General features: G+C 44.9%; 1 protein-coding gene and 1 pseudogene across 2 annotated transcripts in view; one reads left to right on the top strand and one right to left on the bottom strand.

Annotated features, from left to right (window-relative positions):
- LOC136580606 (H-2 class II histocompatibility antigen, E-S beta chain-like) overlaps window positions 1-26,693 on the bottom strand; it is a 474,076-nt gene that overhangs the window by 270,387 nt on the left and 176,996 nt on the right. The window lies entirely within an intron of this gene.
- Window positions 42-22,568, top strand: LOC136579896 (collagen alpha-1(V) chain-like; annotated as a pseudogene).

The raw sequence follows: 26,693 nt of genomic DNA, 5'->3' as shown, positions 1-26,693 counted from the left end.
CAGTGATGGAACGCCATCACGCCGGTCATGTGACCGGCGTGATGACGCTGGTAAATTGAGACACACCTCCAATATGGCTGCGACCACTGAGAGACACCAGCAGCATGCAATGTAAGTGACCCATATACTATATATATGTAACGATCATACTGTTTTATTATGGCTTGAGAAAGGTGCCTGTGCGCACTGAAACGCGTTGCCCGTTGTTTTAGTGAAGTCTGAAAATAAAAGGTGTTATTATTTCATCTCTTAAACGTGTGGAAACATCTATTTGGAGACAGAAGGAGATATCACTTCAAGGAGGGGGCTCATGGTCATCATACCCCCCTCCTCCTCAGTAAGTGTAACTCCTATGTATTTTTCTTTGACAGATTACTATTTGTGGATACACACTATTTTTTGAGCACAGAAAATATTTTGTTTGCTTATAGCTTTTCTGCATCTGTATGTTATATATGTGAGCCATCCAAACTAATTTCATTCATCATCCTGAGGAAGGGTCGATGAAACCCGATAGTTCGCTATAACATCATTTAGTTTTGTTAGCCTTTAAAAGGTCTCATATCTACAAGATTACTTGGTTTCTCTCACTGAGAGGAATCACGCTTTACTCTACTGGCCAAAGGCCCTTTTGGACACCAAGATCATCGCTCAGAATTCGCTCAAAAGCTATTTTTTGAGCGATAATTGTTGTGTCTAAAAGTGTCCATCTTTCAGTTTTCTGCCAATTGACGGTTTTCAGTTCTGCTTGAAAACCATCCTTTGGCAGAACAGCTGATAAGCAGGAACGCACGCTGTGTTCTGCCCGCGAAGAGCTGATTACAGCTGATTGCTTTGTCTCAGCTGTCAGCCCCGCCAGCAGAACAAAGAGAAAGTTATTAGGGAACTGTGGGTGGTCTATTCCCTGATTACAGCTCCTGGAGGCTCACACGCTGCTGCTTGGTACTAATAGACATTAGTGCCAAGTCATAGTTTATGCAAAATTATTGCTCAAAAGCCATCTTTTGAGCAATCATCTTTGCATTGTAAATGCACCCTTAGGGCGCCCACCCACTGGCGTTTTTTTTCCCTGCGAAATTCGCAGCATTTTTTTCTCTGCAGGGGTCTATGGGACTTGTAATGTTAAAATCGCGATCGCGCAAAATCGCAATTTACCGCAAAATCGCGATTTTGCGCGATCGCGATTTTAACATTACAAGTCCCATAGACCCCTGCAGAGAAAAAAATGCTGCGAATTTCGCAGGGAAAAAAATCGCCAGTGGGTGGGCGCCCTTAGGTTGGTCCTACTCATTAGATAAAAGTCGGTTGAACCCAGGGCCATGGGCCTTGTGCATGGGTATTAAAACGGTCTCCTTCTCTTGTTGCCCCACCTCCTCCACTGTTGTCCCGCCCCCTCTGACCACAAACTTTTTTTTGTGGCATAATCAAACCATTCCTACTCACTTGACCAAGCCCCGCAGGCTACAGGCATTCCCTTGGTCCCCTCTCACCTCCAGGTCCAGCATTCACGTATCCATCTAAGCATATGACCTCTACAGCAAGTCACTGGCTTCAATGGAGACTGGCGATTTGCCGCAGTGGTCATGTGCTTCAACAGGCACATGAGCGCTGGACTTGGAAGTGAGCAGAAACACACAATAGGGGGTGTATAGCTTTTTATTATATTTGACCTCCTCAGTACTTTTCAAGTATTTGTACCCTCAGAACGCAGATACAGTTTAAAGTGGTGCCACTGCCAGGGGGTCGGGTGCTTCCTTGGAAGATAAGCCACTGACAGACGTGTATGCCCGACCAACCAAGTGGGCATGTTCATGGTGGAATTGGGCGAAAGAGCAACCAACAGCTATTGTATATTCATGACCAGCTTTACTCAGCACTGTATCCTCAGCTGAGTACACTTTGTCTTTATGTGTTTGAAGGCTCCTAATGATTGTGTTGCTCTTTGCAGGGGCCTCAAGGTCCTCCTCGTGGAATAGGAAACTTGGGACCCCCAGGAGAGAAGGTAAGTGATTCTATTCTTCGAAACTTAGGAAAAAAGTTATTGTCCTTTTATGTCCTAAGAATAAATTAGAAATTAGCCAAAGACACGATATGAACAGTTTTGTTCAAAGAACTTTCTTTTCATCTTTACAAATTCTAGGGAGAACCTGGTGAGACGGGAGCTCCTGGTGTCCAAGGCGAACCCGGACGTAAGGTGAGTGATTCAGGGAGCCATTACATATTGCCAGCCATCTATCAGAATTTAGCTATACTGATGATGTGAACATGAGATTTGACCCGGCTCTAATAGAATACTATGCACTAAACCTGGTGCCCTTACCTTATTCATTACTTGTCAGGGGCCCCGTGGAGACAGGTGAAAAGGGAGAATCCGGGCAAGCAGGTGACCCTGGACCCGGACGAGGAAAGGGACCCACTGGTGATGATGGACCTAAAGGAAACCCGGTGAGTATATGGCCGCATAAGAAATGACGAACTATCAGATACTGCATGATATATAGATAGTATAAAGCTGTAATCTAAAGATTAACTGGAGAGACAACACAACAGACCGTTTTTGCTCTGCAGGAATTGAGGTATATTTTTGTAAAAATGAACCTTTATATGAACATGGACACTAATGGACATCACAAGAATACGCCAGCAGTCTGACCAGTGGGACTCTTATGAGTCCACTTAATGCAGGGTCTGCAGTGCTGAATGTAGAGCAGTCGCCCATTTGGCTTTGCTCCTACACTTCGACACTCCCAACAATAGATTTTGTACGAGCTGCATTCATTCTTGGGATTAATTGGAGTTGCATGATTGGACCCTCACAAATCAGACAATTATGACATGTCCTTGCAATATGCCATCAATGTTTATGATAACAAACCTCTTTTAATAGGAGTATATTATTTTAGCTGTTTAACTTTGAAAATATAAGTTTTATGTTAAAATGACATCTCCATTTAATGGGGCGCAACAAATATATCTCATTCTGCTGTCAGTACCTTCCAGAGGGTTTCTGGTGGAGTGCATTAGCTGAGCAAGAGAACTTTCTGGACTTGCTCATACATGGCACACCACTCTCCTAGGCAAGCCAAGGTATCGCTGCTGAGGTGCAGTATAGGGGTTTTATGCCTGACCTTGCAGGGAAAACTGTTACATTAAAGTACAAGTCCAATCAGGAGCTCAAAAATGATATGAAAGTCAGTAACTACATGGAATGCTTACCTGCTATTTACAGTATTTCCCTCAGTTCTTGCTCCTTGGATGATTTTTAGCTTGGCTGCTTAAGTGCAGTGCAGGGGTCTGACAGTACAGCTCGGCTACAGGCTCTAAGGTAGTCTGAGACATGCCCCCGGCTCATGATTGGTTTAGGTTGCTACTCTGTCCCTCCTCCTGTAGCTCTGCCTCCTCTGATTGGCTGCTGCGTATAAAAAACAAGCCTATCAGAATCTCACCAGGAAATCAGTTCAGGGAGAGTGATTTCCAATACAGCAAGGGTACAATTATTATTATATAGTCCAGATTATAAACCACCAGTAAAAAAAAGACGATTACCAGGTAATTACCTCGCATATAATAGGCCTTAATAATGGGCAGCCTGGAACGTTACTTTTAAATGACCTTCAAAACAGCACCACACCGGTCTACAGGTTCTGTGTGGTACTGCAGCTTAGACATGTTAACATCTATGGTGCTCAGCTGCAATACCAGACGCAAGCTCTGGGCACGTGTGGTGCTGTTTTAGAAAGAAAGCAGCCATATTTTTTAAATTCTTGGACTTCCCCTTTAAGCACAGTGGCCTTTCATTCTGAGGGACACTGGGGGTTCCAGCAGACTCTCCCCTATCAATCAGAAATTGATGGAATGTCCCACCCATATGTCATTGCCTTATTAAGATAGACATTAACTTGAGATTACTGCCTAACCAAAGCAGATGGTTTTGACTGGCTTGTCCCACCGCCGGCCATGAACTGCTCACCTTCTTCCATCCAAGAGATCAACTACTGACTGACAATCTGTAGAATATTTTTCTATTGCCCGTGTTCTGGATTTTTGGTCTTTAGGATCTAATATTGAATGTTATAGGTTACATTTTTGGCGCTTGCTGTGCCGCCAGTAAGGTAAAGGACCCGGATCTGATGGTTTGTCAGGAATGTTTTGTAGCATCATCAGGACTGCAGCCGCACATCATATTAGTAGCGCGATAAACCGAGTCATCTTGTAGATATGGGACCTTTTAATGGCTACAAAAAGGAGAGATGTTACAGCGAGTTGTTTGATCCACGTAGGATTCTTCCTCAAGACGGATGCGAAGAATCATATATAAATATACACACTACAAACCTTTATCATATTAGTGATTATGTTATACATTCTGGTCCGTCTTCATTGAGAAGATGTATTATTAAAAGTGACATTTTATTATCATCCAATTAAACACTATTCTCACCTTTGAACTCCGTGTTGAGTGTTTTTGAGATAATAATGTATCTTCTCAGTGAATATCGATCAGCTAGTAAATATACATTTCAGTGATTCCCCTCATGAAATAATTAAAGTCCCCTCCTAAATCCTGTTGTTTTAGGGTCCTGTTGGATTCCCTGGAGATCCTGGACCTCCTGGAGAGATGGGTCCCAGAGTAAGTACTCATCATGAAGGAGTCAGACACTTGGTATATCAAACAAGGCATGCGGCTTTAAGACTTTGTTCACACGGGCGGACATGCTGTGGGTTTTGCATCCGGATCTGTAATGGAGATCTGGGCAGTTATTAAGCCAACTGCTCTTTTTCTTCACTCCTCGGTATACTCTACGGTAAGTCTTGTGGTTGATGCTGTTCATGTCCAATGATTTATATCAATGATTGTTATCTCATAGGGACAAGATGGAGCAAAGGGGGAACGAGGAGAGGATGGCGAACAAGGAGAGGCAGTAAGTGAATATCACTTCAATGATTCCTCAGATTCTGGTGATAACTGCGAGACAATACAACACTTTTACTGCTTTATGTATGAGGACTTGTTGTGGGCATTTGTTGAGGGTTAAATATACAAAAAAAATTAAAAAACTTGAATTAATGAATGAGGCTAAATCTATATGGGCTTCACGTAGCAAACAGAAAGTGTTTGATGTAATGTGTATTCTGTCTTATTGAAAAGTAACAAATCAGTCAGCCGAGTGTGCGTGTGCATGAGGGTCACGGGAGGAACGGCTGCCGCCAGAACTTGATGCTGCCAACAGCTATCTAAGGTGTATCAAAAAGGAAAGGGAGACGGGCAGAGCATCAGGCAGAGCACCCCCAGGGGGAAGCCTGCTGCTTCTAAATAAGCTGTACTTTTTTGAAAGCCATCAACTTCACTGTCTTTCAAGTCATCACCTACCAAGAAGTTATACCAAGGCCTCAGTTTTCTTATACCTCTCTTCACCTTATGTAAGGTATACGGCCACCATTAGTGGTCTAGAGTACTGGATTTGTTTCCTGCCTGGGTAATCACAAGTGTTATCCGTGCTCCTTGCCACTCAAAGCTGAATACGACTGACTGAGCAGTGTTATGAGCAGCTAGAGTATTTTATTGGTGCATTCATCATGGGTAAGAGTCTGATTTCTAAGTTCTTATATCCTTTACTTCTTTATCAGGGATCTCCTGGTCCTACTGGAGAGAACGGACACCCTGGACCATTAGGAAAACAAGTGAGTAATAGTTTAGTAGATTACAATAAACTTTCTGATGCTGACCTTTCAGACCCCAACCACTCAAACCTTAATGACATACACTACTGGGCAAAAGTTTTAGAACTCCTCAAGTTCTCCAGATTTTATTAATATTTACAGTTTACTATCTCAAATGTCCTTTGAAATGAAAGCAGAGAACAAATAAACAAGTGAAGATGAATAAAAATAATGGCATAACTTTGTTTCACCAAATTAAATCTAGATTTTTGACTCTTCCCAGTCACCCCTCAGTCCCAACATTGTTGCAGAAGTTCCCATAAACATGCTGCACTTGTAGATTGCTTTGCTTTCACCCTTCTGTCCTTTCATCCCAAACCAGCTAAAATGACTGTGCAGGCCATTCCACTTTTTGCACCCTGACGGCTTCCTGTACTTTTAAGTAGTTGTGATATAAACTAGAAGTATGTTTCTCGCTCGTGTCATTGGGGTACACAGCAAAGACCGTGGGATATAGCTTCTGCCACTAGGAGGCGACACTAAGCACAAAAAAGTTAGCTCTGCCCTCTGGCTATACCCCTCCTGCCGACACCAGGCTAATTAGTTTTTAGCTTAGTGTCTCGTAGGAGGACGGTCGTGCCCGTTAGGGCTGGTTTAAGGGCCAGGGTTAGACGGGGAGGCAGGACGCTCCCCATCAAACCCAAACGGAGAGGAGGGCGAACAACCTCGGGTTTGTCCAGGTTGCTTCTTGCCCGGCCCGCCTCATAAGAAAAGGTGGCACATCCAGATCATATATATCTGCATGTGGCCCACCAGCGAGAGCCCCCCATGTTAGGTGCAGAGGTTCACATCCCCTTCCCATGGGCAGGCAATATTATAGGGGTAGGCTGCTGGAACTGGGGAGCCGCTTTTTCTTCCAGCAAGGACGCAGGAGGTGAGTATGCATTTGCAACCTCCCTTCCTGGTGGCTAGCTCCCCTCTTTCGTTGCGTATCCCTCCTGCCGGCGGTTGGCATAGCAGAGGATAGCTCCCCGTTCAGCCCCCAGCTATGGCCGAGCCGGAGTGGGCCCGCTCCTTGTCACTGGCAGTGTCTGACCTGTCTCAGGCATCTGGCGCAATTCTGGAAAAATTAGCGCAGGACGCCTCCGGTTCACGTGAGGAGTGCGGCCGTAGACGAAAACAGGTCAGGCCTTCGGACTCCCGGCGGCCCTCCCGATCACTATTCTCCTCGTCGCTTTTGCACTCTTCTGGTAGTAGGTCGCGGCGCTTGTCGGCAGAAGAGGATGGTTCGGACGAGGAATGGTCTGAATCCTCCTCAAACTCTGTCGTGGAGGAGGATCAGGTCCCAAGATTTTCGGCAATGGTGGAGAGCTTAGTGGTTGCAGTGTGTGACACTTTTCAGCTCACGGAACAGGAACCACAGGCATCTGGGATATCGTTTTCTTTCAGGCAGCCTAGACGGTCTCCGAAAACCTTTCCTCCTCATGAGGACTTTGACAAGGTCCTATCTAAGGAATGGAAGGCACCGAATAAGCGTCTTTCCAAGTTGGGTTACTTGGACGGGAAATACCCCTTCCCGCAGGACTTAGTGGAGAAGTGGTCGGTCCCACCGCTAGTGGATCCACCCATTTTGCGCCTGGCTAAGCATACCGTGCTACCCACGGCAGAGTCCTGCTCCTTCAGGGAAGCCAAGGATCGAGGAGTCGAGGCCTTGGCAAAGACCATTTTTGAGGCGGCAGGGTCAGCTTTTAGGCCTGTGTCCTGGGTCAGTAAGGCTGTTACTGACTGGGCAAAGCGGTTACGGGAAGGAATCCTTGAAGGGGCGGTGCCCGAGGATCTGGTGGGCATTACACACCAGATTGAACAAGCAGGCATGTTTCTCTGTGAGGCCTCTATGGATACAGCCAGGCTGGCGGCCCGAGCCTCCGCGGCATTGGTGGCGACTCGCCGGACCCTATGGTTAAAATCGTGGGATGCGGATGCTTCCTCCAAGGGGTCGTTAATCAGTATGCCCTTTGATGGATCTTGTCTTTTCTGCGCCAAGCTAGACGAGCTCATCTCAGAGGCTACGGATGGAAAGAGCTCGCTTTTGCCACAGAACCGTCCAAAGCGGTCATCTCCGCAGCACAGACGTTTTCGTTCCTATCGCCGGACGAGTCCTCATAGGGTGGAGAGAGAGGGTCCACAGGAGCGGGAACAAAGGAAAGTTCGTTCCTTTAAACCAAGCTCCTCTTGGCGGGGGCCCCAGCCCACAAAGGGTACCGAAGGCAAGCCCCCCGCATGAGGGACTGCCCCCACCTGTTTCGGACAAAGTGGGGGGATGGCTTCTCCAATTCAGCCAGGTCTGGTCATCTCAGGTTACAGACTTCTGGGTACAGGAGGTCTTGTCCAGGGGCTATGCGATGGAGTTCCTCTCACAACCGCACGACCGCTTCTTTCGGTCCAGAACCCCAAAAAAGGACGGCTCCGTCCGGCCGGTTCTGGACCTAAAGAAGCTGAACAAGTTCGTAGCGGTCCGTCATTTCTGCATGGAGTCGGTACAAGCGGTTATCGCATCCTTGGAGGCAGGGGAGTTCCTGTCCTCGATAGACATCCAGGATGCATATTTACATATCCCCATTTGTTAGGCGCACCAGCGCTTCCTCCGGTTCGCGGCATGGGGTCGAGTGACCCTCCCGGAAGCAAAACGTCAGCTGCTTCAGAGGCAGGTGCGGTCCCTTCTATTGCGGTGACCAGTGGCGATCCGCCATGCGATGAAGGTTCTGGGACTGATGGTATAGTCTTTTCGAGACAATTCCTTTTGCCCTGTTCCACTCCCATCCCTTGCAGTGGGCGATACTCAAGGTGGGACAGGTTAACGCGATTCCTCGAGGGGAAGATAAGGTTTCCACCAGGAGTTCAGCTGTCACTCCAGTGGTGGTTGGACTCGCCACGCATCCAGCAGGGCAGGTCGTTCCTGCCCCTGCAGTGGCAGGAGCTGGCTACAGTCGCCAGCATGACGGGCTGGGGGTGCACCAATTCCTCTCTTTCCTCAGATGCTCAGGAGGATCAGGAAGGAAGGGCTACCAGTGATTCTCATAGCCCCAGATTGGCTGCGAAGAACGTGGTACGCTGAGCTCATGGACATGGTAGCAGACGCGCCCTGGCGATTACCCCTACGAAAGGATCTACTCTCTCAGGGTCGCCTCTACCACCAGAGTTTGGCTACACTGCGTTTGACGGCGTGGCAGTTGAGACCGTGGTACTAAGAGCAAAGGGCTTCTCAGACCTGGTTATCCAGACAATGATTAGGGCTAGGAAGCCGTTGTCATTGAAAGTATGTCACCGGGTGTGGAGAACATTCTTTCGCTGGTGCGAACATAAAGGGACGCACCCGATGCTTTTTTCGTTGGCCCGTCTCCTGTCGTTTCTCCAAGACGGGTTGGACTTGGGCCTGAGCCTCAGCTCCCTTAAGGGACAGGTTTCGGCTTTGTCAGTTTTGTTTCAGCGACCTTTGGCTTCAAGGTCGGCGGTGCGCACCTTTTTACAGGGAGTTGCTCATACGGCACCCCCTTTCCAGTCTCCGGTGCCACCTTGGGACCTTAACGTGGTTCTGGACGCCTTGCAGGCCCATCCGTTTGAACCATTAGCGGAAGTACTGTGGCGCTTGTTGTCCTGGAAGGTCGCTTTCCTGCTGGCGGTTACCTCCCTTCGTAGGGTTTCGGAGATTGAGGCGCTGTCGGCAAAACCACCCTTTACGTTTTTTTTCACCAGGATAAGGTGGTATTGCGACCGGTGCGGTCTTTTCTTCCAAAGGTGGTGTCTACCTTCCACATTAATGAGGACATTGTACTGCCATCATTTTGTCCAAGTGCGGTTCACCCTAGGGAAGGGCTCTGCACACCTTAGACCTAGTCCGCGTCCTGAGGACATATTTGGACCAGACCGCGTCTTTCCAGCGCTCGGATTCCCTATTCGTGATACTGGAGGGTCCGAGACGTGGCCTTGCGGCATCAAAGGTGACAATTGCTCGCTGGATCTGTTCGGCAGTGGTGGAGGCCTACCGGGCTAAGGGTGAGACACCGCCGTTCCAGGTTAAGGCACATTCCGCTAGAACGGTGGGGGCTTCATGGGCGGTCTATCACGGTGCCTCAGTATCACTGGTGTGTAGGGCGGCTACCTGGGCATCCCTGCACACCTCTTCTAAATCTTATCAGATACATACGTTTGCGTCAGCCGACGCTTCGCTGGGTCGAAAGGTTTTACAGACGGCTGTAAACTGACCGCATGCGCTTATGATTTATTTGTACCCACCCTCAGGGACGGCTGTGGGACATCCGACGGTCTTTGCTGTGTACCCCAATGACACGAGCGAGAAAAGAGGATTTTTTAGTCACCGTAAAATCTCTTTCTCGTCTCATCATTGGGGGACACAGCACCCACCCCTCTTTTTTTCTTTCTTTCTTTCTATGACACGGTTGGTGGTCCTGGTCAGACTATGGATTCTGTAACTAGCACATGGTGCTGAGTGTTTTTCATTACAGTGAAATTTTTTGTTAACGTGTCATATGACTAACTATTGTTGTTTTTCTGTTCCTGCATGGCTACTCCAACTGCTGGCATTACAAACTAACTAGCCTGATGCCGGCAGGAGGGATATAGCCAGAGGGCGGAGCTAACTTTTTTGTGCTTAGTGTCGCCTCCTAGTGGCAGAAGCTATATCCCACGGTCTTTGCTGTGTCCCCCAATGACGAGACGAGAAAGAGATTTTACTGTGAGTAAAAAATCCTCTTTTTGGGTCATTCTCTTGCGTACACCAGAGGGTATTGCATGGCTGTGGTAGCCCTTTTTGTCCAGTGTGCCAGTCAAAAACTTTTGAACGGTAGTGTATGTATCCAAAACATGCTGGTATAAATAAGAGAGGAACCCTCGGCCCTCCTGGCAGTTCTATATATGTACAGGTTTAGTATTACTTATTTCTTCTCTCTTTCGCAGGGTCCCGCTGGTCCGTCTGGTCCTGAAGGTGGTCAGGGTGGAAAAGGAGCTAAGGTAAATGTGCCGGACTTTACCCCAGGATAAAGCTCATATATACTGCTAGATTACGGGTCTAACATGTGCCATAGCACTGCAGTGCCTATTATAATACATTGCTTCTGCTTTCAGGGAGAAGCCGGTGCTTTGGGTCCTCCTGGGAAGACGGGGGCTGTTGGACCTCAGGGATCTCAGGGAAAACAAGGACCAGAAGGACTTCGAGGCATCCCTGGAGCTGTGGTTAGTAATCTGCTCAAAAGGACCATACATCTGTGCGAAAATAGACATTTCCATACTTGAAGCAAGATGACACCATATACAGTATATGCTTCAACTAGGACCAGATAGTCGTATCCGGGCCAGACACAGAAGTAGGGCAGCCATTACCGTCTTTTCCCACATGCTGGGCTGATAAATATATCTGGCTTTTTAGTGAAGAGGCTAAACAACAAAATCACATCCGACCATCCAAACCCAACAGGCACATTATATTTGGAAAAAACATCACAGAAATGTTGCTTAATATGTCAATATATTTGGTGCAGAATTCGGTCGCCTTAAGTGCATTTTTAACCCCTTAATAACATAACTAATTTTAGCTTTAAGAGCCAGTAAATCGTTTCCTCTTTTGTGCCCAGCTGTCAGAACTCTTATTTTTTTAGCAGTGTCGCTGTATGACATCTTGTATTTTGCATGCCAAATTCACATTTTTATAAGAACCAGGTCCACATAATGTATTAAATAACTTTTATTAATTTTTTGCTGGCGTTCACCATGTGGTATAATATAGGTTTTATTATGTTTTACCACTTTTGTTCAATATAAACACTTTTTTTTTTTTAAACAAAATACCTCTTTTGTGACGCCACATTCCTGGACCGGAGCGTTCTTATTTTTCTGCTGATAGAGCTGTATGAGGCTTGTCTTTTTCGGTACAAAATTGTTTTTATTGGTACAATTCTGAGGCATATACAGCTTTTTTGATTATTTTTTTGTTTGGAGAAGAAAACTGAACAGAAAATAGCTATTTGATAATTTTATTTTTATGGAATTTACTGTGCTGGATGAATAATGTAATATAGTACGGGTTGTTATAGATGTGGTGATACCAATTATGTGTGGCTTTTCTTGTTCCTCTTATTTTGTGATTATTTAAAGCATTCTGTAAGGGGAAAATCATTATATAGTCGCTTTTCCGCTACATTTGGAGGTAGGTTTTGGAAATCACACTTGCCAACATTTTAGGGGACATTTTAAGTTCTGCCTAATGCTCTTTTTTGAGGCAAATTAGAATAAGTTCAACTTCATTTGGATCCAGTTCGTGGGACAGTCATGTGAAAATGGGGACTGTTGGAAACTATGAAAGTTAGAAATATCACCATGTAGAGATGCATATTATACCTTTTTGACAAGTTCAGACATTACACTTTGTCCATACTAACATGCATATCTACTACTGCTTGGGTTCAATGGACTGGGAATAATTGGCAAGCTGGGTAGTGGCTGAACATCTAGCAAAAGTGTTGGCCACCGATGCTTCCACATGCTCTCTTGGAGACCACCGATGCTTCCACATAATAATCTTTATTTGTATAGCGCCATCTTATTCTGCAGCGCTTACCTTTGAGGCAGACCATGCAGTTGTTATGGGGCCTTAGACTGGGAGGAGTGACCCCCCCCTTCATTCTGTACTGTCGACTATGCAAAGTAAATCATGTAGATAAAGTTTCCTACATATACAACCCTATACTGATCTATGTCTGGTTCAAAGGAGCAGAGGAGAACTGCGCTGCAGCCTCTGCCTTATTGGGCTGCCTGCATATAGTAAACCAATGTGTAACATAATGTTAATATGTAGCAACTGCCATATAGTACAGAGGCTGCTGAGATCACTGGCCAGAGAATAGAGAAGAGGTAAAGGGCATAGAACATGCATTTGTGGGTTTGCAGTACATGTACAGGCAGGGATGGGTGAATGTTCATAGTGAGTGTGTAACGAGTGAGTAAGAGATGAGCGCATGTATGGGCGGCGACTAACAGAATGGTATTTAACAAGGAGAAATGCAAGAAATGCATCTGGGCAAGAAAAATGAAAAAAGCATACAGAATGGGAGGAATTGGGCTAAGCAGCAGCACCTGTGAAAAAGACTTTGGTATACTAATAAATCATAGACTGAACATGAGTCAACAGTGTGATGCAGCAGCCAAAAAGGCAAACACAATTCTGGGATGTATTAAGAGAAGCATAGACTCTAGATCACGTGAGGTAATTATCCCCCTCTACTCTTCCTTAGTCAGACCTCATCTGGAATACTGTGTCCAGTTCTGGGCACTCCACTTTAAAAAAGGCATAGACAAACTGTAGCAAATTCAGAGAAGAGTTACCAAGATCGTAAGCAGTCTGCAAATCATGTCCTATGAGGAACGATTAAAGGATCTGGGAATGTTTAGCTTGCAGAAGAGAAGGCTGAGAGGAGACTTAATAGGGGTCTACAAATATCTGAAGGGCTGTCACAGTGCAGAGGGATCAGCCCTATTCTCATTTGCACAAGGAAAGACTAGAAGCAATGAGATGAAACTGAAAGGGAGGAGACACAGTTTAGATATTAGATAGTGAGGCGGATCAATGAGTGGAACATGTTGCCACGGGAGGTGGTGAGTTCTCCTTAAATGGAAGTCTTCAGAGGCTGGACAAATATCTGTCTGGGATGATTTAGTGATCCTGCACTGAGCAGGGGGTCGGACCCAAAGACCCTGGAGGACCAGATGACCCCGGAGGTCCCTTCCAAATGTACTGTTCTAGGATTCTATGTATGCAGTAAAAATATGTCTCCTCTGGATCAACATTGGGGGTAACAGGCTGTACTGGATGCACATATGTCTTTTTTTCAGCATATTATGTTACGATATATGTATAGAGTCTGCATATGATTATAAAGACTAAATATGTTTGATTTAATATATAGCAGTATTATTTGTGCCCTAGGTGGCAATATTATATATAGCAGAGGAGGGTGTAGACCCAAAGGTTTGCTATAGGGCATAAATAGGTTCTATTTATTAATCGCCGCATGCCTGAATTCTGGTGTCCAAAAGTTGCAGTTTAGACACATTCACAAAAACTAAGCCTTTTAGGCCATTTACACTGCACCCCTTCACTTTTTCAGCTAGTGTTTGGGGCCAAGCAATAGGGGGTGTGGCCACCCGCAGCCTATCACTTTTACTATGATCTATGGCAGAAAGTGGTTACATTTCACAGTTCCTATTGGAAGTAGGTTTTCTTTTGGTGCTTGGAGGTGCCTCCAGATGTATTACGAGGCTTGCAACTGCTATTACATTTGTTGCCTGTGGCCGAGTGCAGAAATGACTTGGGTCGGCATGTGAAACTCTGTTCTAAGTAAATAGCCCACTGAGCTCAGAACCTTTCAGAAAAATGATAAACTAATGAGATTGCGGGTTAATGATCCTCATTGGTCAGTTGATGTAAAGCGTCCTCCCTCTGGTGTTGGGGCTCATGGGTCCAGAGTCTTGCTGTGTGAGCTAGATGCACATCTACATTATACAGATAATATTATAGACTGTAACTGTTTGCTGAGACCTCAATTATTTTTGTCTGCAGGGTGAACAAGGTCGCCCAGGAGCAACGGGTCAAGCCGGACCCCCTGGACCAATGGTGAGACAACGGCAGATTTACTGCAGATGTAGGAAATTGTAACTTGGCTCTGATGACTTCTGTGCCCAGTTGGCTTAAGCCTTTCGAAAGCTATTGTTCTCTTAACACAATAAAAGAATTTTCGAGCTATTGAAAGTGCTAACAAACCACAACACCGAAAGTCATCTTAATGCGTCACGAGTCCAGTTACACTTTCCTATATTTGTATATCTAATTTGTCCTTGGAGTTTGTACTAAGCTATCTGTCCTTTAGGGACCTCCTGGATTGCCTGGACTCAAGGGAGATAATGGCGCTAAAGGAGAGAAGGTGAGAAACTTGGATTATTTTATGAGATTATATATGTAATAAATAGTCAGACATATCCGCTTTATGTATAAAGTATAATGACCACAATAAAACATGTCAAGCCTCAATCATACATCGTTATACATAAATATGTCATCGCCTACTAAAGGTCTTTATACATGGCTCAAGGTGTGTCAAATAATGACCCCCGATCAACGAGATCAGCACTCCCTTACCTGGCCTTCACACCGGCTGACTCAGAATATATGGGGCACAGATGATAATGCGTACAATCAGTCGCTCCCATAAGATTGTCAGCAGAACATCCACCGTTCACATGGCGAGATGTGCTGGCAACAATAATGGCTGCACAAAAGATGTGATCAGCGGATGAATGAGGGTTTGCTCATTCATTGACTAATCGAGTGCAGCTTCACATGGCCCAACGATTAAGCAAGCTAACGAACATTGTTGCCTGATCGCTGGGTCGTGTAAAGAGGCCATTTATGGTAGATGAATCCTATATGAAAACGGCTATAATCCCACCAAAAATGTCAGTCCTACATATTTAATATGATAACCCCGAAACCAATTTCCAAGATGGGACTGCAAGACTTAGCATTAAAATGTTGTTTATTGAAAACTACATATATAACGAAAACATTTTAAAAAATAGAACATGAAGAAGATTCATCATCAATGCAAGGGAAATCCGTCACCTCAGGTCACACATATAAGGGAAATCCTGCTCATATCAACCTACAATGGCGCAACTAAGCTCAATGTCATGCATATAATAAAGTGCTCCCCAACGCACGTTTCACCCTTAGCTTCTCCCATTCAGGTGAAGGGTACTGATTTTCAGTTGCATAAATTTTGACAAGTATTCTGCCACGTGTGAGTTTACTCTAATGTGGCCCAAATGGGATGTAAAAAAAGAAAGTACTGTTAAATACCTCAAGGAGTCTCTCTGTCAGGGCGGTATTTTACACCTTAGATCTGGACGGGGCTGCAGTGTTTTTGTTACTGCAGACAAGCAATCAGTCAATTGTTGCCACAATATACTCACAATACACCCACGTACTGTATTCTGTATTCTGACCCCAAAGAGCCGCCGCAGATCTTGTAAGACCGTTGTATCTCTAAGCCCAACACTCCCCACTGCCTCAAGAGCTTCGATCTAAAGTAGATTGAGCTTAATATGTCTGCGCACCGGATGGAATGGAGGGCAAGATGGTATTTACCCCAAACTAGAAGAGAATTATTAAAAGTAGTGTTGGGGAATAGGAGCCCAGGAAAGTTGTTGTAAGAACATTTTTACATAGGTCATAAAAAGACACAGGAGAAACCCAAATCAAAAAGGAGCGGGCCTGGCGCTGAATTCCACCCTGTAAGACACATGAGCCAAGGATCAAACCAGACTTCTTGGTTGATGCAAAACCAGCAAGTATAAGGCATTTTGGTGTGAGAAATCCTTCATCAGATATACTGGAATATTCACAACACTTCCCTAAGAGCGTAGCTGTGCCCTGTGAAAGAGCATTGGGCACAACTCAACCCTTAGAGAGGCGAGAGCTGCACATATACCAGCGCATCTGATGAAGGGGCTCTTGCTGAAAAACACATTGTACTTGCTGGTTTGTATCAATAAACCCAAAGTCAGGTTTAACCCCCGACTAGGACGTTTAGATAATGTCCTGGGATGATATAATGTCCGGGATGTTCAGGCGAAACAGCCAAAAATATGGAGATAATAAGCTTCCGAACATTCCTACCTTTACAATTACACTCTCAATATCTGCTGCTTTTATAAAATGTTATTTAATCCACCATTATTACCTCTTATGATGGGAATTTCCCATTTTAACCACTTTTACTGTAAAGAACCCATAACTATGACTGATATGCCTTTTGTACAGTGGAGTGCTCAAAACGTCAGCTAGTGTTTAAGGTGTCCACACCAATGACAGGGATACTAATTTACATTATTCAAGTCTGTTCCAAAATATCAAGTTGCTGGTGTTCCTATGGCCTCTCCAAATGCTGGAGGGCAGCGTATAACATGGATATGATGCCTAATGTCTGTCATGTGGTCTTCTACTGTTACATGTGTTGCACCATGATATTAATAGTAATACTGGAATAACGTTCATCTTTGTTTAGGGTCATCCTGGTCTTATTGGCCTCATTGGACCAACTGGAGAGCAGGGTGAGAAGGGTGACAGAGGTCTACCGGGTCCACAAGGCACAACTGGACAGAAAGGAGAACCTGTGAGTCCAGTCGTTAATATACAGATGTCCCTTTATATATATGACCATTATCCTGTGTCTCACTCTGCTCCTCTTCCCCCTACAGGGTATTCCTGGTGTTACAGGTCCTATTGGCCCAGGAGGGTCTGCCAGGCAGCCTGTGAGTTCTTTACTCCGTTTCTCTTGTTTTTTAGCTTTTTCCCTCTCACCATCACATTCTCTCTGTGTCTTTAACCTCCATTGTGGGGTAATTATGAGGGCTTTTATCCACCAGTGGTTTTTTTAACGCTGCGATATCGCAGCGTTTTTTTAAATGGGACTTTCTAATGTTAAAATCGCACAAAAATTGCAAGCTTGTGCTGTTGCAATTTTTGTGCGATGCGTTTTTAACATGAGAAAGTCTCATTAAAAAACCGTTGTGATATCGCAGCATTAAAAAAAACGCTAGTGGGTAGAAGCCCTGAAGCCGCTTGCACCAGTTTTCTGCCATCAAAAAGTCAAAGTATTTGGCTAAACTTTGGGACTTTTTAAATTTTTTGCGCCACTCTGTGCACTCTTCAAAAAAGTGTGTGTTGCTTAGCAGAAGGCGCCTGGCCTCTCACGGCCAGCAGACTTACTATAATTTGTGCCAGAAAGCAGTGCGACTTCTAGCAGCTGCTCCTCCTATTAGATTTGAATTCGTGGAGCAAAAAGTCTAACAATGTTTGAGATTGTAAGTGTTGTGACTATTCTCTTCTTCATCATTCAGGGATCCCCGGGTCCTAAAGGAGCTAAGGGAGCCTCGGTAAGTAAACTCTTCTAGTTCATGCTTGCTTTAGCTGCTACATTGAGGTGGCGCTCTTACCATTTAGTGATGACATGCAGGGCTCTCACTATAGCACTACTGTGTTTTTTACAATGAGTTGTGCTCGCCACAGTGGGTAAACTATAGGATATATAGGGGGTGCAATCTTATCCATAAGTTTATGTTTTCTTCTTGCTTTCATGAATTACGCATCATGAATATACACATTCAGCTTATTACTAACCAAACCCTATTCAGTTTTCAATATTGCACTATTTCTTAGTCTATAAATGGGCAGACAATGCTGCTTGAATGGAAGGATGAGGATTATAAAGTCTATAGGATATTTTATGTACATCTGTGTCAATAAAACACCTTTCTATACAGTTTCTGTTTGTGTTTTCTTACTTACATATCTCTCTGTAATTACCAGGGCCAAGCTGGACCCAAAGGACAGAAGGGTGTACAAGGCCCACCTGGGCCCCCGGTAAGTGGTCCTCGGTCTGGTGAACAGAACGTCTGGTTGTTCCAAGGAGTATATGGTGTTGTATGATCATGGCATCTAATTCCCTGTTCTCTATACATGGTACAGGGGCCTCCGGGCGAAGTCATCCAGCCACTGCCTTTCCAGATGCCCAAGAAAAATAAACGCTCTATTGATGCCAGTCAGATCATGGCCGATGAACCCACTGGGGATTATGCAGATGGCATGGAAGAAATCTACGGCTCTCTCAATGCTATAAAGAAAGATATCGAACTAATGAAGACACCCTTGGGCACAAAGGAACACCCAGCCCGCACATGCCTGGACCTGCGACTGTGCCACCCAGAGCTTCCAGATGGTAATTTGGAGTAGTGATAAAACAGTGCTGATAACTGAAAGAGGGATGAATGGAGAAGGAAAGGATTTTTCCCATCTTGGACATTTACTGGATTTCTACATATTGCATCTCTGTGACCCTCACATATTGGCAGAAATGGGGTCCGCTGACCCCAATTCCAGTAGGCGAGGCAGTGGAGAATGACTGGAGAGGTGACCTCTGTAGTCAAGTCAAGCTTGGTTATTTCCATAAATCTCAAAGGCTTGAATGGTGAGAACCACAATGTGCTCCCACCTCTCCATTCATTCTCCAGTTATACGTGGCTGGAGAATTCATGGGTAGTTCATTATTATCAAAGTTCCAGATAACCCCTTTATAGCATTCAGCTTTGTTGACATTTGCCATGATAGTTGGAGCTCTGAATCTGACAGCCACCACCTTCTCTCCATGTGTCACTATGTGATGATAGTGTGTAGACTGATGCTGAGCTCCAACTCTCATACAGCAATTCCCATCGAAGGTTGACTTCCTCTTTACGTTTTGGTTGCTGGCATGTTATAATAAAACTGTCCTTCCTTTCAGGTGAATATTGGATTGATCCCAACCAGGGCTGCACTCGGGACTCTTTCAAGGTCTTCTGTAACTTCACAGCAGGTGGAGAGTCTTGCATCTACCCCAACAAGGACACTGAGAAGGTGAGCAGTAGGCTTCCTTGAGTCAGCCACGTTGCATGAGAAATTACCTTGTTGCTCACCAGTTTTTCTTGCTTTTAGGTTAAGATGTCTACCTGGAACTCTGAGAAGAAAGAGACCTGGTTCAGCAAGTTCAGCAGCGGGCGGAAGGTTAGTGCATGTAATGGGTCTCCATGTAGTGGTAGAATGCCAACCAGTTACCATGTGGTGGAGCGGTATGTGTTTTACCACAGTCATGCCATGTGGTCTTTGATCGTGTGGATTGCACAGGTGAAACACGGTTTTTACAGGTAACCTGTTGCTACAAAATCCATTTTAAAGCTACCAGCACAGTGTAATCTAGCATTACAAAAGTATCCCGCACGTGTGCACCCCAAAAAAACTCAATTTAGCAATAACTGAGCATCTTAATTTATATTTTTTTGTGCTCTGTATGCAAATGCAACACCTTGTGTCAAAGAATCGGTCTTATCAGCCCTCCGTATCAGCACGTCATAGATAAAGCCCCGCCTCCACTCTATCCTGGTGCCACCCCCTGTGTGAGGAAGTTAGCTCTTCTGGTGCTGACGTCTCGCTCACTGTGTGCCCCTCCTGCTGCATCTTCCTTGAAGCAAAGTGTACAAATCTCGACTTTAGCAGCACTGTGCAGGAAGATGCGGCAGGAGGGGCACACGTCGGGTGTACAAGACCTCAGTACTAGGATCACTGAGGACCTCACATGTGGTGGCAAGTTGGAGAGGAGGTGGCGGTTAATCTATAATGCTCTGAGGGCTGATAGCACCGCCTCTTTGACTTGGGGTGGCACATTTGCATACAGGGCTTGAAAAATATAAAGGAAGATTTTTAGTTATTGCTAAATTGGGTTTTTTTCTGGTGCAAGCATGTATGGAACGCTCTTGTAGTGCTACATTACTCTGTGTTGACGGCTTTACAATAGCTTTTGTGGTGACAGCTTCCCTTTAAGACATTTCACTCGTAAAAACTGCAGTCCAAAAACTGCATCACAAATTCATGACAATTCACAGTAAAACGTGTGCAGCGATTGCAAAGGCAGCACACTACTGGGAACACACCGTGTGAAGAGGATTGCCAGCTGATAAACAATGGCCGCCTCTCATGACTTCTACATTTCTTCATATTCCGCTGCTGTTATTCCATCACATGGTTATAGATTTTTTTGCATCAAACATCCCTAAATTGTTAAATATTAACCTGCGTCTTCTCTCTCTCGGCAGTTCTCTTATGTTGACGCAGACAGAATCCCCATTGGCGTAGTCCAGCTGACCTTCCTTCGGCTGCTGAGTATCTCTGCCAGCCAGAACTTCACATATCACTGCCATCGCTCTGCTGCCTGGCACATGGCTTCTGCCGATAGTTACGATAAAGCACTACACTTCATGGGTGCCAATGATGAGGACCTCTCCTTCCATACAAGTCCTTACATCAAGGCTCTCAGAGATGGCTGTTCGGTAAGAAGAAGTCTTTTTTTATAGATCTTTATTAGCGTCTCCGGACAGATGAAGCCTGATGATGCCAGTTTGGGTTGGGTTATAATAGACATTAGCTGGCATAATAGCAGATAGCAGATATTTGTCCGTAATACTGAATAGGGTCTTAGTTGATGAAGTCCAGGTCAGCGACAGAAGAACTTGAAGACCACAAAACCACAAAACAAGGCTAAGAGTTGTACCAATGAACAGGAGCAGAGAAGTGGGCAGGAAGAAAACCAATAATATCCATACCATGAATAGCAAAAACAACATATAAGGCCCAAAAAACAAGGGAAACCTTCAACATAAAAAGGATCACATAAATAGGGCTTAATAAAGTAGTAATATGTGGGGCTTTAGTTGCAACACTTCTAGTTAAAAACAATTTCCTGGTTCTGCTTTATTAATTTTGTTGAAAACAGCCAGCCATAACGCGTTTTGGGGACACAACCCCTTCTTCAGATATGGCTGCCAAGTGCGGAGGATCTGAGCGGACGGATTTACCATCGCACTGTAAAGAAAACGCATATTTCTACGTTTTTCAGCATAACTATTGCCCCTTTCATACAGAATGATGATAGCAGGCAGATAGAAGCACAGGGCCTGGGAACATAGGACTGCAGGAAACTGGAGAATCAGGAACATGGCTCCTCTGGGGCGCATGGCTTTTTAAACACGTGGTAGGCTGCAGGACTTTATATTGAACATTTGACGCACAAACCAAACTGTTTCCAACATCTTTCTATGCCATTGGCTTATATAGACAGAGGGAACAGTTTGCAAGGGCATAAAAGTAGACACAAAACCCAGAGCATAAAGGTATATTCCAGCAGTAGACAGACAGCCTAGTAGGAAAAAAAGACCGGTCTCCTAGTGAGAATTCCAGCAGCACCCAATATATGGAATGATAATTCATATAAATGTTTTTGAAGGTTTACTCCAGGAACAATTATATAATTAACCGCATTCTATATTTCTATCTACAGATGAAAAAGGGTACCGACAAGACAGTGCTAGAGATTCACACTCCGCGTGTAGAGCAGCTTCCTTTGATGGACGCTATGTTCATGGACTTTGGAGAACCCAACCAGAAATTTGGATTTGAAGTGGGACCTGTATGTTTTAGGGCCTGAGGCAGTTCAAAAAATAAGAGACAATACCCAAACCCGACTGTACCCCCTTCTTAAAAAAGGAGATGTCCAACCCTCTTTTCCTTCATTCTCATACACATTCAAGAAGCTCAGCTGATAAAGAGCAGAAAGCAAGCCCTTCCAATGAGGCGGTGCAAGAGACCAAAAGGCCCCGGTCAACCGGTGACAAAGACCTAAAGCTGGGCGGATATTCTGATGACCAAAGAAAGATTTTTTATCATAGACTTTTAGCTAGAATTATTTGTGGCTTTTTAAAAATAAGACGTAAAGAGGACAGAGAAAAAAGAAAATGGCGCGGACTCCCCTTATCCGACAAAATTCACGGTGTGGACCTAAAGAGCCACTTTGTTGCCCATAAAGAGCTTTCTCTCTCGTAATGTTTTACTTCAAGCTCTTAATGTCACCATTTTTAAAATCAACCTATGCAGATTCTTGAAATAACAGGACTCAGATTTTTTTCTTCTGTGGATAAATGAAAGTTTTAAATATTATTTAAAAAATAAAGTCGGTCTTACATTTCCCTTCTTCATTGCACACAACATGGGAAATATTACCAAACAGACGTCCTGAACAGATAAGACTACAGCTGAGATCTGTGAAGCAGCTTTTACTATGGTGCTCGGAGTAAAGCTCATGTTATGTCCAACAAGGTTATAAAACAAATCTCGCCGGTGCTCAGAGTATTACTGTGTAATGTTTGTAAGTATTTTTTGTATTGTAATATATAATCTATAATTTTGCTGCTTTTTATTTTTATTAGTTTTTTTTGTTCTTGCGCATGTCCATCCATGACTTCCTGCCGGTCACTATCCACGTCCCGCCGCCTCCCTCCACTGTTTCCCTGTTACGCCCGATCCTGTTCTCCCAGCTGCTCTCTGTCTTCTGTTTTCTCTTTTATTTAAATAAACTAGCGTACCCGTCGCGCGTTGCTGCGAAGACAGACAGACATACATACATTCGTTTTTATATATCTAGATGACGGCAGCAGCGACCACTGAGGTTTTGTAGGCCGCTGCTTCCCCCTTGCAGGCTGAATAAAATAGCCGTTGTGTGGAACATCCAATTTATCCGGCTGCTGTGGCTTCTTGGGAAGATAGCCTAGTACATGTTTGCCCACTTCCAACTCCAATGGAGACTGACTGTAAATGGCTGGCATGCTCTAGTATTTATGGTTCCAAGCTGTACATGTCATTGCATACAGTCTATCTATCTATCTATCTATCTATCTATCTATCTATCTATCTATCTATCTATCTATCTATCTATCTATCTAGGTTATTGCATACAGTCTATCTATCTATCTATCTATCTATCTATCTATCTATGACATCAGGAAATGAGAGAATTAGATTCCGTACGTAAAATTTGAACGCTAATTCTTTGGCGCTTTGAATTGAATAATCGAGTTGGGACCCATTAACTTTTCCTATTTATGACATAATCAATGCTCGAGCCAAATTTCAAGTTTCTATGACATTGGGAAGTGAGAGAATTAAATTCCGTACATAAAATTTGGACGCTAATTCTTTTGCGCTTAGAATTGAATAATCGAGTTGGGATGAGACATAAGGCCTTGCCCATAAGCATTCCCCAACCTCCAAGAACTGAACCTACCTACCTGAATGAGATTTTGTAGGCCGCTGCTTCCCCCTTGCGGGCTGAATAAAATAGCCGTTGGGTGGAACATACAATTTATCCGGCTGCTGTGGCTTCTTAGGAAGATATCCTAGTACTTGTTTACCCACTTCCAACTCCAATGGTAATTGGCTGGCGTGCTCTAGTGGTTCCAAGCTGTACGTGTCATAATAGAGCCTTAATGACATCACAATGCAGCTTATGAGAACATGTTGGGGCATGTTCGCGCGTTGCTGCGAAGACAGACATACATACATACTACGTTTTTATATATCTAGATGACGGCAGCAGCGACCACTGAGGTTTACCGCTGGGGTATGTCACTCTTATTACTAATGGGGGGAGTGTCACTATTATTACTGCTGTGGGATGTCACTATTATCGCTGGGGTGAAGGTGTCACTATTACCGCTGGGGTATGTGTACATGTGGCAGAAATGGGCAGGGCTCTTTCAGAATAGACCGGGTGCAGATTTTGACTGCTTTTTAGATGCGGAAATGCTGCAGAATTTTCCACAGAAATCTCCGCTGAGCACATTCTGCAGTATTTCCGCGTCCAAAAAGCAGTCAGAATCTGCACCCGGTCTATTCTGAAACAGCCTTGTCCTTTTTAGAACGACGGGGGTAAAATCATACGTTGTGATAAGCCCCGCCCCCTGACGTGTTGGCACTTTGCGATACATAAGTGGGTTTTGGGTTGTAGTTTGGGCACTCGGTCCCTAAAAGGTTCGCCATCACTGGCCTAGTACATGTTTGCCCACTTCCAACTTCAATGGAGACTGACTGTAAATGGCTGGCGTGCTCTAGTATTTATGGTTTCAAGCTGTACGTGTCATTGCATACAGTCTGTCTATCTATCTATCTGGGTTATTGCATACAGTCTATCTATCTATCTATCTATCTATCTATCTATCTATCTATCTATGACATCAGGAAATGAGAGAATTAGATTTTGTAGGCCGCTGCTTCCCCCTTGCGGGCTGAATAAAATAGCCGTTGGGTGGAACATACAATTTATCCGGCTGCTGTGGCTTCTTAGGAAGATATCCTAGTACTTGTTTACCCACTTCCAACTCCAATGGTAATTGGCTGGTGTGCTCTAGTGGTTCCAAGCTAATAGAGCCTATAATAGAGCCTTAATGACATCACAATGCAGCTTTATAGAACATGTTGGGGCATGTTCAAGGGCGTCCGATGTTGATGACATCAGTGATGACATCACAATAGCAGGTGGCTTACTTATTCGATCTACGTGGGGGGGGGCGTAACTTTCGACGACGCTCGCGCGCCATTTATCGTAGGATATTTGTACTATGCCTATAATCTTCCCAGGAGTGTACTAAACAACTTCCCAAAGTTTCATGGCGATCGGATGAATGGTGTAGTAGCGCATAAAGGACAAACACGCACGCACGCACGCACGCACGCAGACAGACATACATTCAATTTTATATATATAGATAATGTGCAAAAGGTGAAATCCACAGAGGAATAAACTGGCAGGTCGGGTTCTTTTTATTGAGTCTGAAAGGATCAGAATTGTGCGCCAGGAGCGAATGTGGGAATCTACCAAGTGCCTTCATGCCGACAGCAGAGACAGCAAAACTCTGCAGGTTAAACAGACTCTTTCAACTTTCTCCATGAATCACATCTGACATTTTGGGTGCAGCGTGGTCTAGGGGCTAGTGGGAGTATTCCTGATGCTCATGAGGGGTTTAGAATACCTGGGGGTGCACAACTTTTTCAGGTACAAGGCCACATTCTCATATTGAACCTCTCCCAGGGGCTACAATAAAACTTAAAAGGCTTATGCCAGGAAGTCCATCCCTGTGTACATTGCCCCATCATGTCCCTGTTTGGGTCCCCCTTTATGACCTAGAATAGGGAGCTGCTCTGAAAAGGGCAACCCCTCCTGCGGCAGACTTTGTGCTGTCCCTATATTACAGGATGGCTATCCATTCATGCCGCCCCGACAATACAGTATCACATGGGGCGGTAATTGCCTGAATAATTGCTGGAAGCAATTTTCCAAGATTGTTGTATGATGTTCGTTCCCGCAGTCACTGACAGAGCAATGAGTGACAGATTACTCGACAGATGCTTGGCTTCAGCTCACTGTAAGAAGTGACTTCTCTCACAGTGTAAACAAGAGCCGTTCCATCCTTGAATGACAACCTGTTTGCTGTGATCGGAGGCTTCTGCCGGCTCCAGCAGTGTCAGCAGCGAGAGGAGATCAGCTGGTCCCCCCGGCCTCACATTCTAGTGAGGGTTGTGTATGGTGGCACACCCGCTGTAAGGGTATGTTCACACATTACAGATTTTGGTGCCAATCTGCAGCATATTTTACCCTTTCAATTTAAGGGGTGAAATCTGCTGCGGATCTGCATAAAAATCCAGGTCAAAATCCTCACCAATACTGCAGATTGTGACGCGGAATTTGATGCAGATTTTGGTGCAGGTTTTCGGCTGCTGAAAATCCTTACCAATTCTGCTAGATGTGAAGACACCCTGAGGGAGGACTGTCGGTTGGTCTTTACAGTGTAGGCTACTTGTATGATAACGTGCGGCGGTAGATGAACATGACTGTATCTTTAATTTTCTATACGATGATCCATAGCGCCCTCCCTTGGTGTGAACATGCCCCACTGGGTCTTTACACCGTGCATTTCTAATACTGCGCCTGAGCCCCAAGGAGGACAGCGCATGAATGTGACGACATGTATGACGTGAGCAGACGCCAGCGTCGCTGCGCCCTCTAGTGCGGAGCGGGGTGAAACATCTAACGGCTTCGGCAGCTGCAGACATCGGCCAAGACTTGGAGTAGCAGGTTTATACCAAGGAAGGTGGAGAGCCCAGACCAGTGCGGGACGTGAGCGGCCCATCAGGTGGGTTTAAGTTGTATATTGCATGATATTTGGGGTTTGCAGTATCTGATTAACTTCATTAAACAAATGAAGGTCCAGTTCTGTTCTTTGGCCTTCTGCACGTATTATCATACAATTGGCTAACACTACTAAAGTCAACTCACTGACTTCCTTCAAAGGGAACCCGTCACCTCCCTGCGGCACCATAAACTACATAACGGTGCTGTTACGGGAGGTGGCGGGGAGCTGGTGATGCATGCAGGTCTATGGCAGAGGGTGCGCACAGCAATATGAAAAAAAGTCAGATTTTCGTGCTGGTGGCAGTGCCGGATCAGGAGAGCGATTGAGTAGAAAAACGTTCATCACCTGCCTCCCCG

The sequence above is a fragment of the Eleutherodactylus coqui genome, chromosome 10 (assembly GCF_035609145.1).
Source record: "Eleutherodactylus coqui strain aEleCoq1 chromosome 10, aEleCoq1.hap1, whole genome shotgun sequence".
NCBI lineage: Eukaryota > Metazoa > Chordata > Amphibia > Anura > Eleutherodactylidae > Eleutherodactylus > Eleutherodactylus coqui.
The sequence above is the reverse complement of the archived record's forward strand: the minus strand, read 5'-3'. Positions and strand labels throughout refer to the sequence as shown.